The sequence below is a fragment of the Rhamphochromis sp. 'chilingali' genome (assembly GCF_963969265.1).
Source record: "Rhamphochromis sp. 'chilingali' genome assembly, chromosome: 4".
NCBI classification, from domain to species: Eukaryota; Metazoa; Chordata; class Actinopteri; order Cichliformes; family Cichlidae; genus Rhamphochromis; species Rhamphochromis sp. 'chilingali'.
The window spans coordinates 18,127,732-18,139,818 of record NC_137948.1 but is presented as its reverse complement, the minus strand read 5'-3'; the positions used below and the strand labels follow the sequence as shown (position 1 = coordinate 18,139,818).

General features: G+C 39.3%; 1 protein-coding gene across 5 annotated transcripts in view; it reads right to left on the bottom strand.

The window, feature by feature from the left end:
* The window catches only part of atf7ip (activating transcription factor 7 interacting protein), a 31,679-nt gene extending 23,407 nt beyond the window's left edge, over positions 1-8,272 (bottom strand). For 2 of the 5 annotated variants that reach the window (XM_080881606.1, XM_080881607.1), the window contains exon 1: positions 7,648-8,272. The gene's annotated coding sequence lies outside the window, so the exon portion shown is untranslated. Of the gene's footprint in view, positions 1-7,637 lie in introns of all 5 variants that reach the window. The other 3 variants (XM_080881604.1, XM_080881603.1, XM_080881605.1) reach the window with 3 other exon arrangements.
* Positions 8,273-12,087: the final 3,815 nt, after the last annotated feature.

The window sequence follows — 12,087 nt, the reverse complement described above, 5'->3', positions numbered from 1 at the left end:
TGCCGCCAACAAATGCGTCCTTTATTTCCCAAGATTTGAAGGATGGGTCGGGTGTATACTTCGTAGCCCAACCCTGTCCCAGAATTCATAGCGCATGCCAGCTCAGTTTCCAACAATAGCGGCAGCTAGTTAGTTTTAATATTACTCTTATTATTCTTTCTGGGTCACAAAATAAACTTAACATATTTTCAGGCGAGAATGTAGCTGTGTAAACTTCAAACACCAGCTCAGTGTATCAAGACACCACATATTTTCAAAAGTGCTCCGACGTTTTCAGAGACGTCTGTTACCCACCAGCTCGATAGCTAGCCCGGGTTCAAGGCTCACTAGAGCCGGTGAGAACACCGGACTCCCGGCAAATCGTTTTCAAACCCACTGCCATCTTTCGCTACTCAGGTTAAACATATATAAGTCACTTAGATAACTTAAAATGTTATTGTTTGGTTTTTTTCAGTATTTTCTTTGTTCCTGAGTAAATCGGTTTGGCTGAGATTAAAGTTATAGTTTTTACACAGCTGAATAAACGTCAAGCAGACAACTGATTATCAGAAGTGTGAGATGCTCGAGAATATACTCCGGTGTCCTGTTATATTTTAGATAGCAAGGAGCAGACGACTGAGATTATTAAGCTTAGAGCTGGGCGATAGAACGATAACGATATGTATCGCGATATAACTTTTACTCGATAGAGAAATTAAGCTATCGCGATAGACCTCGCCGCTCTTGTCCTCTTAAAAAAAAAAAAAAAAAAAAAAAGGTCAGCCAATCCAAATTAAGTAGCGCAGAGCCGAACCAATCACAGCCGCAGCGTCACGTGGCGTGACTTGTTACGTACAGCACAAGTGCCAAGCCGCACGTGTGTTTGTTTGGGAAGCAGCCAGCGGGTAATGGAGCCAGCGCGTAATGGAGGAAATGAGTGTGCCGACTAGAAAAATCAACCGAGCGTGACCGAAGAGAAAACAGATGATGGTTCCAATGCCGGAGAGATTGTCGAACGGAAGAGCCATAGAAGTTCCGTAGTTTGAAGGTATTTCGGCTATTTCAAGTCTGACAAAAAACAGAGTAGCGTGCACTGTAAATTGTGCCGAAAGCAAGTCTGGAAATACAATAAACTGGTGCATGCGTCACACTGTGCGCCACGTTATTGTTTCGGTGAAATGAATTTCTACAATACTGTTACTGTTAATTCTACTCTCTGCAGTGTTTAAATGCTTACATACACACACAGTTACTGTCCCTCCACACATACGACTCGGTTCTGCTTCTATGCCCCAGCTTTGTTTACTTTTTCCCACCGAGGCTTCTAGACTTCTGATTGGCCAATATTTCTGCACGGTTAGGAATCTAGCGCCACCTGCTGCTTTGGCATGTTCATAGCAGCGTTTTCCTTCATTTCTGCCTTTATGTGTGGACGGGATTATTTTTTAAAACGAAAAAGGAAAATCTCCGTTTTCAAAAATACCCGTGTACGTGTGGACGTAGCCTCAGTCTCTGACTGGAAGCGCTAATTCGTCATTCGGCTTTTGTCAGACTAAAGTAACTGTTAAAACTGTTTGAAAAGCTAAGCTATACAACAAGGAGAGATTGAGAATTTCCTTTTAGTTCTCAGTTTATTTGATATTGACAAAAGTTAGTCAGTTTTGTCTGTTCTTCTGTAAAACAAACTAAGATTTATTTTTAGAATTAATATTTTGTTTCTAAGTGGAATTGACAATTTAGTCTGTTTCGTTTGTTCTATTTTGAAACTTAAACGCTTTAGCAGCTGCCTTTTGTGTAGTTTGCAATATTTGCCTTTATTTATCTGAAAAAGTCTCATGTTCCTTAAGTACATCTACCCTGTTGAACTTATTATGGGAAATAAATATTTAAATATAAACAAGCTGCTGATTATTTCACATTTTACTTGTGAGCAACGGCACATTTAAATCTTACAAATATAGTTATTTGGCTTATATCGTGATAGATATCGTTATCGCCTGAAATGAAAAAAACATATCGTGATATGAAAAAATCTCATATCGCCCAGCTCTAATTAAGCTCCACCGAAAAAATCTGCAAATTTCATTAAAATTTAATAAACTATCATCTTGTCTCTACTTTTAGTTAGCACATACCTTAAACACTTAAAGCTGTAAGCTAATGATAGTTAAACAAGAGCAGATGCATGCTAGTGCAATAAGCTGTACGTTTTACGTCCAATGGATGCATGATCTGATTAGTCGACTAATCGCAAAAATAATCGGTGACTAGTCGACTAGCAAAATAATCGTTTGTGGCAGCCCTACTTTGCACAGTCTGCATTTAAGTTTGTTTTCTGTGAAATGCTTTCGCATTTTTTAAAATCTCAGTTTCCATTTTCTTCCGTCTTCCTGCTTTGCCATTCGCCTACACTTCTTCTTTGTTAATATTGAGTGCAGTCTTGCAGATGGAAAATGTGATACTGCCCCCATACCTTCCTGCAGTGTATTGCAGTTACAAAAACACATTTATGTGGTATGTATATGACGCGTCAACAATAAAATGATGGACTAACCACTTTTTAATAGTCGATGTCATAGATTATGTCAACAAATTGTGGCAGCCCTACTAGCCAACTAGTGTTTCTGATGTCTATTAGCAAGGGGAGTAACATCTATACATCTAGTTAAGTAGTCGCGCATATCCCTATGTATCAGCAACTGAACTTTCTAAATAACTGAAATATAGCTAGGAGGCCTGTACAGGTAACTTGAATACATGAGAAAGACTTTAGTCGCCTAGTCTGAAAACTATTGTAAGATTCAGTGCTTTAGGTAATGTTAAAAGGTCAATTTTTTCTGTAATTTTACAAATAACTTTCCTGATATTTCAGTCTTTATTTGCCACATCACTGCTCTTCTGTGTAACATCCCCTTAGTACTCATATTGCTACCAGACAGCTACCAGGATTAAATAATTACAAACAGCCACAACAAAATATGAAGCTGGAAAATACGCAAGTGTAGCATGTCTTAAGCACAAACATTCTCATTTTAATAGGATAAAAATCTGTGTAAAACCTGACCACTTTTTTATTGTTATTATCATCATCATTATTATGTGTGAAGTACAACATTACATCTGAAACAACCAAGATTTCTAATCAGCAGCACAACAAGACATCAACGACGAATAACCAGCACACAGAATTTTGAACCTAGATCACATTTCTCATCTCTCTCATTTTCAGCCCAAAGCAAAGGAACCGGCTCCAACTGGCTGAAACCGGTTCTCATAGACTTGGCATGCTTTCAAAATCTCACAAACAAGGGCAAATTTTTTCCTATTTAAAGTTAAAAATACAGTACTGGAAGCCAGCATCACGCCTGACCTAACTTCCATAAGAATAATTTCATAACATAACATGTAAATGTCAGAATCTGTAATTAAATGAGAAACACACAAACTGATTTGCCTTTTCATTGTGGACAAATCAGTTATGTCTCTATATTTCTACATTTGATTTATTTGATCAATCTATTAAGAATTAGCTTAAATTTCAATAAATAACCATGGTGACATGGTTTTAACCATAACTACTATGATATACCAACATGAATACCATTTCATGTTGAAGTGCACCGCTTTGTAAGAATTTAAGATACATAACAAATAATGTCACACAATAGCAGTGGCACGTATTGAGAGTATTGAGAATCAATATGCATTTTGTCACTTGACCAGTTATATAATGTGATATATTATTTTTAATTATTTCTCTACAGAAAATGCTGCAAGATACAAGTATGCTCTGTGTGACATGGTACAGTGATGTGGCCTACCTGAATGGCACTTTACGCCCTTGTCTAATATACACATTAAAATTTCAGATGAATCTGAGTTATGTCATCAAATTCTGCTCATATTTATCACTGAGGCCAAAAACTCTTGGCCTATAGTTGTCATGAGCCAACAGCTGCACAGTGCCGACTTACATCTGGTAGCAAACATGTATAAACCAGGACTGCTGTCACACTAACTCCCCCTTTTCTCCACATGGAGCTCCCCAGAAGGTCTCGATTTTAATGATAGAAAACAAAACAAAATATTTTTTTATTTACAATCTTAAAATCTTAATGAAGCTAGCTCTACAAATTGCTAATTTATAAAACTCAATACAGACAATCTTACACGGTATAAGAAGTTAAATAAATTCAGCAAAGTCAAATATAACATCTACAAGAAAGCTTTTGAAAAATGTATGTGGCGCCTTTAAGGGCTGCTTCCTCTTCTGCAGATAAAAAAAAAAAAAGACTGTAATGAATTACAAGTGCACCATGTGAGCACTGCCGCTGGGTGAAGCGGGGGAGGTGAAACCAAAAACAAGGCCATACCATGTTCTAAAAGGGTAAAAACCAAATATTAAACTCTTAATTTTCTCTGTTTCTATGGACACGGTTATCAATAACATTATAACGGGGAGTTGGAAAATATGAAAGACTCCAAGTCTGAAGACAGATGAAATTGCCCAAACCACTTGGTGCCTGATATTTTATGCAGTTCAGAAATCACTCCGCTGGCCTTATATCTATTCTGCGCATCAGTTCACCAAAACCAAAAACAAAGTGAGATTTCTCATTTGTAGTAAATTTGTGTGATAGGTCAAAGACAAAACCTGCTTAATTCTTGTCTGATGAGATCGACTTTAGGCCACACCCACATCCTAGGACAGTGGAATGGAAAATTACTAGACTGTACCACTTTAAACCAAGAGGGGAGGGGTGCAGCTGCCTCTTACTCACATTAGCCATTATATTTTTCTATTCTATCACATTGAAGGCTCTATCTAGATTGCAGTTTGATAAGCTACAGCGATTTCTGCAAGTTTATTTTTTAAATCGCTAACTCTTCAGTAAAGCTGCCAATCCAACGACACAAAACAGAGTGACATAGTCCATTTATTACTTTGGCACTTTCTTCATTAGTTTCTATCTCAAGATAAACAACTACACATTAAGATCTGTCATTTTTTTTGTCCCTCGCCCAAATTACCACCTTTGCAGGACACTGATTATGTCTGCAGCTTCCTAGCACCAACACGGCACAGTCGCTACACTGATGTTGTAGGACTGGCTTTTAATGTCTTGAAGTGAGGTATGAACATACCCAAGACACAAATGTACATTTCCAGTTGTGAAATTTGGGAGAAAATTCATTATATTTTTGTAGTTTTTCCCACCTGAAACAGTTTGTTACGAACAAAAACAGTGACAATGTTTAAGTAGCTTTTTGCTGTTTGTTTTAACATTTAATGTCATATTAATCAGAATTTTAAAAATTTGCCAGTGTAATATTATCAATTCTATGGTATTAGAAAGTAATTAATTTATCACTGGCCACTGCCACTGCTAGCTGACATTTTTTGTTTTACGCATTTCTAACATATACGAAGCTAACCTGGAAGTGGCTTCTATCTGACGGCCACCAGAGGGTGACAGTTGTGGTTGCAAAAAGAACCTCTGGTTCTACAGAGATCTATGGGGGGGGAAAAAGTTTATTTTGACCACTAAACATTTTCGTGCGGAGTTTAGGGCTTAATCGAGCATTCTGTTTTTTTGCAACCGAAAGGGCACCGGTTAAAACACACATCCAAACTGAATACAATCTTAAAGCGAACACAGGTAAAACTACAAACTGTAGCATAGCATATTACTATTACAGTAATTGCAAAAACCTGGATTACAGGAAAAGCACAATAAATAGCTACAGCAAAGTCAAATATAACTTTAAACACACACACACACACAAAAATAGGTTGTGCCTTTAAGGGCTGCTTCCTGTTCTGTAGGGAAACAACAGTCTCTGTAATGAATTACAAGTGCACCATGTGAGCACTGCAGAAGTGAAGAGGGGGAGGTGAAACCAGAAACAAGGCATGATTCAAAAAATTAAAAGCAAATATGAAACTGTTGACTTTATATTAACTGATTTTTTTTTTAAAATATGTAAGATGTTGGAAAATATGATGAAAGACTACAGCACTGAAAACTGAGAAATTGCCCAAGACATTTGGTGTCTGATCTTTAGTGCAGTGTAATGATCATGTACATCTTTCCATCTTTCCACCAAAACCATAAAAGGTGGAGATTTCAGTTTTCAAGTAAAGTCACTGGCAGGTAAAAAAACCAAAACCTGCTCAACTCTTGTCTGATCATTGACTTTAGGCCACACCCACATCCTAGGAGAGTGAAATGGAAAATTACTGGATTGTACCACTTTAAACCAAGAGGGGGAGGGGGCGGGTTCAGCTGCTCAATATGAGGAATGCAGCTTTCTCCTACTCACTTCTAGTCACTTTAGACAGCTAAGTTAAAAAGATTATACTGTAGCAGTGAATTTAGGGATACCATCTAGTAAGAGCTAAAAAACTTTTGTGGATATTATTTTTAAAATAAAAGCCACATTTTCATTTAGCATCCACAGAAGATCAATAACGGACGCCACAAAGCTTTTTGTTATGTCAACATGCTGATTATATTCGCTGCTTCCTAGCACCAACATGGTGCAGTTGCTACATTGACTTTGTAGAACTTTACCTAAAAAGCCATAAAATGAGGTACAAAAACATCAGAGACACAAGTGTGCATTTCCACATTCTGAATTGGGAAGCAAACTTAAAGTATTTGATTACTGATGAGATGTAAGAACTCTTTCTTCAATCAGCAGATAGTAAAGCGACTATTATTTATATCAGCTGTCCCCAACCCCTGGGCCTCGAACCGGTACCGGTCCGTGAGTCGTTTGGTACCGGGTCGCAAGAGTTGAGGCTCAGGTGTGAAATGTATGGTTTTCAGGGTTTTTATCGGTTTTCAGCGTTATTTTGTTATCGTTTTTATCGTTAACTCGGTTTTCCTGGGTCTTTTCACCTGTGTTATGAATAAATCTTTTTTTCGTTACCGGTACTAGTTTTATTTTGTTGTATTTATCCGCGACACATTAAAGGCCAGTCCGTGAAAATATTGTCGGGCACAAACCGGTCCGTGGCGCAAAAAAGGTTGGGGACTGCTGATTTATATAACTAAAGATAAAGGTGACTTGTTTCACAACGTTTATCAGAAATCAAGGAATAGACATGTAATTTTTTTAAAGCTCAAATGTTCTAAAATATATGCTGTATGTAATTTAAAAAAAACTACCTGAATAACAAATGTAAGATATATCAGCATTCAAATCAATTCACAGTTTAATGCTAGCATACACGGATGTTATGACTCCAGACTGGTTATGCAAACGACTTTTCTAGCACACAAAAAAACGAATCGAATATAAGCCATTAGAGAATTTTTTTTTAAAAATGTCTGTAAATAAAAGCTGCAAATAAAATGTTTTCACTCCGTGATATCGATTAAAAAAGCCAAAACAGTATCAATATACCATTATTCATTTAGCGAACACTGACACTGCTAGCTGACAGGGTTTTCATTATGCATGTCTGCTGTAATCCCGGTCTGTAGGGGTCACTGTTGCATTGTATGCAGCCAACTACCAGTAACAGATTTTTTCCCCTAATTCATATCAAATGTTTCTGTTCAGAACCACAAGTTCCATAAAGGATGACATTCACTGCTATTAAATAAAAGTACAAATAAGCTGTCTGGGTAGCATGCTAACTGCAGTACCTCGACTCACCGAATTTCTCTACGCTGTCCGCCGACGTTCCCGCGATTTTAAGCTTCGTTCCGTACGGTCCCCTCCTCACCCGCTGGTGTCCAAACCAACTCTTACGGACCCCCTGTGTGAAGCGCCGATGCTCTCGGGATGCGTTATGAGTGCTGCATCAAGTCCACGTTCTCAAGATGAACCGGGGAAACTAGTGAGCTGTGCCACAACAACAACTGTTGTGTTCGCGGATTCAACCGACTGCTCCGCGCCCCCTCTGACTCGCGAACAGACTCCTCCTCCTTTCGCGCACGCACAAAAAAACTCCAACGGCTGACGTTGCGACCGGGGGAGAGGGGGTTTGGTCGTTAAACGACTAACGGTCGCGCAGTCCAGAGATGCAGTCTGAGTGGTTCACCCGGTTTTTTTTTTTTTTAAAGCATCCTGTTGGTCACCGTGCTGAAGTCGGTAGATAAAAGCAGGCAAGGTATGTATATGAACCGCTGCAGGATGTTTTAGGTCGGTTAGTATGGAGGATATGCAGGACTCAAAGAAAATGTGCTGCAGCTTGTAGTTACCCTGCAGCAGGAGGAGCAGGTTTGAGACAGAATCACAGAGCCAATGAGTGGTAGAGAACAGGCAGCTGAACATTGGCATGGAGGGGGAGGGGTGTCCAGACAGAGCCCAGAGACATTACAGTGCTAAGGGGGAGGGGTTATAGGGAGGGGGAGGAGCCTTCTGCCAAACAACAGCCTGAAAATTTGTCTGTAACCTAACTACAGACAGTAGTGTGATTGTAGTTTTATAAACCTACACTCACAGTTACACAGACCTGCTGCATCGGCAAGCATGGTGGTTATGCAGGGTGTTAGGTACATTGAAGTGTTGCACTTTCTACGCGGAAGTGCACACATGAGAAGAGTCCACCTGAAGGTCCCAGCGAGTAGTTATGTTATGTTATGTTATGCTATTTATTAGAAACAACAGTCTTTTTGCAGTCATTTCCTTCTGAGATCACAAAGCATTAATTCAGGTCAGCCATTTTGTGCACTCACTTGTGCTTGAGGAACTTGCTGTTCCCCAAGAGGCCAGCAGGGGGTGAGTTATAGTGGTCTTATATTCTCATGTTTGTTGGTATTCCAGAAAAGGAATAGCTTAAACCTTTGCACCTCGTGTTGTCTGAGTCCCTTTGCAGCAGAATCCATGTGATCGGGAGCAGGGGAGCTGGTATCTGTGCTCTCCAAGAGCCTGCGTGTCTCTCTCTTTCTCACACCCTTTTGCACACCGACATGTCTGCAGTGCTGGAGAAAGCAGCCTTGAGCTTAGACAAGTCACCCCCTGTGGTCAAATCAGCTAGGCTACACTGTAGCTTAGTTCTCATACATTGATATTGGGGCATAAATTGAACACACAGCAATAAAAAACGTTTACATTTTCCTTCGCTTAGGCAGTACAAGCAGCCTGAAAATAGCCTGCATAGCTGAAGCTCTCAGTTTGGTGAATCACCGTTTAGAGTCCTCAATAAATCATAACACGCTGCTTTGATGGTAGAAGTATTTTTGCATAGTTACCCGTGCAAGTGAAGGAATAAATTCTTTTAAAATTAGAGTACTTTTCAATTTATTTGTCGGGATTATTTAAAATTCCTAATGCTGGAAATCTCACTATATCGGCAGGTGAGCTTGTATGTTTCGGCAGAGTTATAAAGCTGTCTGTACACATGCCTCTTTATTTAAAAAAAAAAAATCTCAATAATCGCATTTGTTTCACTCTGTCTTTACACACTCATTTGTAGCCACAAATTTGCTTATTAAAACCCACAGCAGGCTTGACTTCCTGCAGTAATAAAAAAACTACATTTGTATGCATTAGTTTGAAGTACTCACACTTTCACATAATACTTGTTGATAATTGTGAGTTCTTGAGTGGTGTTTGTGTATACATGTATTTATAACAGGGTCCATTCTTCTCAAGCCTTAAAGCAGAATTTTTCCATGTTCCCATTTCCTCCAAATATACCTTTGGTAAGATTTGCAAGGTTGCAGTCTCAGCTGCCACCAGTCTCTCACCTTAATCGAGCTTTCAGAAAGGCGTTGGCTTATCCAGAGGTCATCTGTGCATAGGTAAGGTCTCCCTTTACCGATGCTGAGCCGGGTCCCTTGTCATCATATGGAGTTTTCAATTGGCCTTTCTGCCCAGCAGTTCTACAGTGTTCCTGTTAATTACCGTTATTAATGATATTATAATAGGCTTTTAAGCATCAGTTAGCTTAACTCGAGATTTCCTAAGTAGGAGAGCAAAGTTGGAGTGGTCAGAAAATTTGTCGGTACAAGTCCATTCACCCACTTTCTTCAGGGACGCCAGCGAGCGCTGGAGCCTATCCCAGCTATCATAGGATGACAGGCGAGACACATACATGAACTGTATGAGACCTAATGAGTTAATTAATGCTGACTTCTGAGAGTTTCATTGAATGTTTGGGATGGGAGTTAAATATATAATGAAATGACACATCTTATTTCCCCGAAGGGCTTTATTCATTTCTTTTTACTTTGAAATTTAATAAACGTTTAATTTGCCTTGAGGTGTCCAAACTTCTGCATGTATTGTAGTGCTTGTTTATAGCAGAAGGAGATTTTGGGTAGGCATGAGTAACAGACACTTGTTTTCAGTGTATAATTTTATTGACTTTGTGAAGCTAACCTTAAACTAACAAGCTAAATATATAAATCTCCACAAAAGCTATGTAGTCTGTTTCAAATAGAAACAATTCTGGAAGGACAAACAATTCTGGAGGATCATTTTTAATATCATTATATTAAAAATATTAGTTTAATACCAAAGCCCACATTAAATTTAGCTTTAACCACCATCCGCACACACTGTTTTTAACCTCAGCTGAACACGATAAGTCAGCCACAAAGCCAATGATAAAGAAACTGTAGCTCACGGTAAACCACAATCATGATCTGCCAGCCAATTTGTCTACATGGTGTGCCAGATCCTTTAGAGTCTCCGCGTAAACAAGAGAACGCCAGAAAATCATATTAAAAATTAACTAAAGTTCTTTATGAGCACAACAAAGGGTGCAAAGTTTCAAATCGAACTTTAGACAGTCTTTAATTTGCCATCTTCCCAAGACAAAGTCCACGTAAGGTCAGTTTACGCTAATACGTGTTGGTAATAGTCTGGTTGTCATGTGCTTCCTGCATTCAGTCAGCTTCCTTCCCGAAACGTGTGGTATTTACAGTAGTGTAAGCATGTGGGAAGAGGACTGTTTCCACCCATGTGCCTCATGTCAGAGAAGTGTAAATAGCATCCCAAACTGAGTGCAGTCCTGCAGATGGAAAATGTGATACTGCCCCCATACCTTCCTGCAGTGTACTGCAGTTACAAAAACACATTTATGTGGTATGTATATGACGCGTCAACAATAAAATGATGGACTAACCACTTTTTAATAGTCGACGTCATAGATTATGTCAACAAATTGTGGCAGCCCTACTAGCGTTTCTGATGTCTACTAGCAAGGGGAGTAACATCTATACATCTAGTTAAGTAGTCGCGCGTATCCCTATGTAGCAGCAACTGAACTTTCTAAATAACTGAAATATAGCTAGGAGGCCTGTACAGGTAACTTGAATACATGAGAAAGACTTTAGTCACCTAGTCTGAAAACTATTGTAAGATTCAGTGCTTTAGGTAATGTTAAAAGGTCAATTTTTTCTGTAATTTTACAAATAACTTTCCTGATATTTCAGTCTTTATTTGCCACATCACTGCTCTTCTGTGTAACATCCCCTTAGTACTCATATTGCTACCAGACAGCTACCAGGATTAAATAATTAAAAACAGCCACAACAAAATATGAAGCTGGAAAATACGCAAGTGTAGCATGTCTTAAGCACAAACATTCTCATTTTAATAGGATAAATACAGGGAGAACCGGTCAACCGAGGATGCGATCGCCACAGTGCTGCACACATTACTGAAGCACTTGGAACACAGGAACACCTATGCACGGCTCCTCTTTGTAGACTACAGCTCGGCTTTTAATACCATCCGGCCATACAAACTCCGTCCCAAACTCCACCAACTGGGACTTAACTCCTCTCTGTGCAACTGGATTGTGGACTTCCTCACTAACCGTAGACAGAGTGTCAGAGTGGGTAAGAACACCTCTTCCACCCTTGTGGTCAACACCGGTGCCCCTCAGGGGTGTGTTCTGAGCCCTCTGCTATACACTCTCTTCACCCATGACTGTATTTCCTCCTGCGCGTCCAATCTCATTGTTAAGTTTGCAGATGACACTACAGTGCTCGGACTTATATCCAACAATGATGAGACAAACTATAGGACAGAGGTGCAACAACTAGAGTCATGGTGCCACGACAATAACTTGGTCTTAAACACCAAAAAGACCAAGGAGATCATTGTAGATTTCCGGAAGAGGGGCCATAACAACCATCT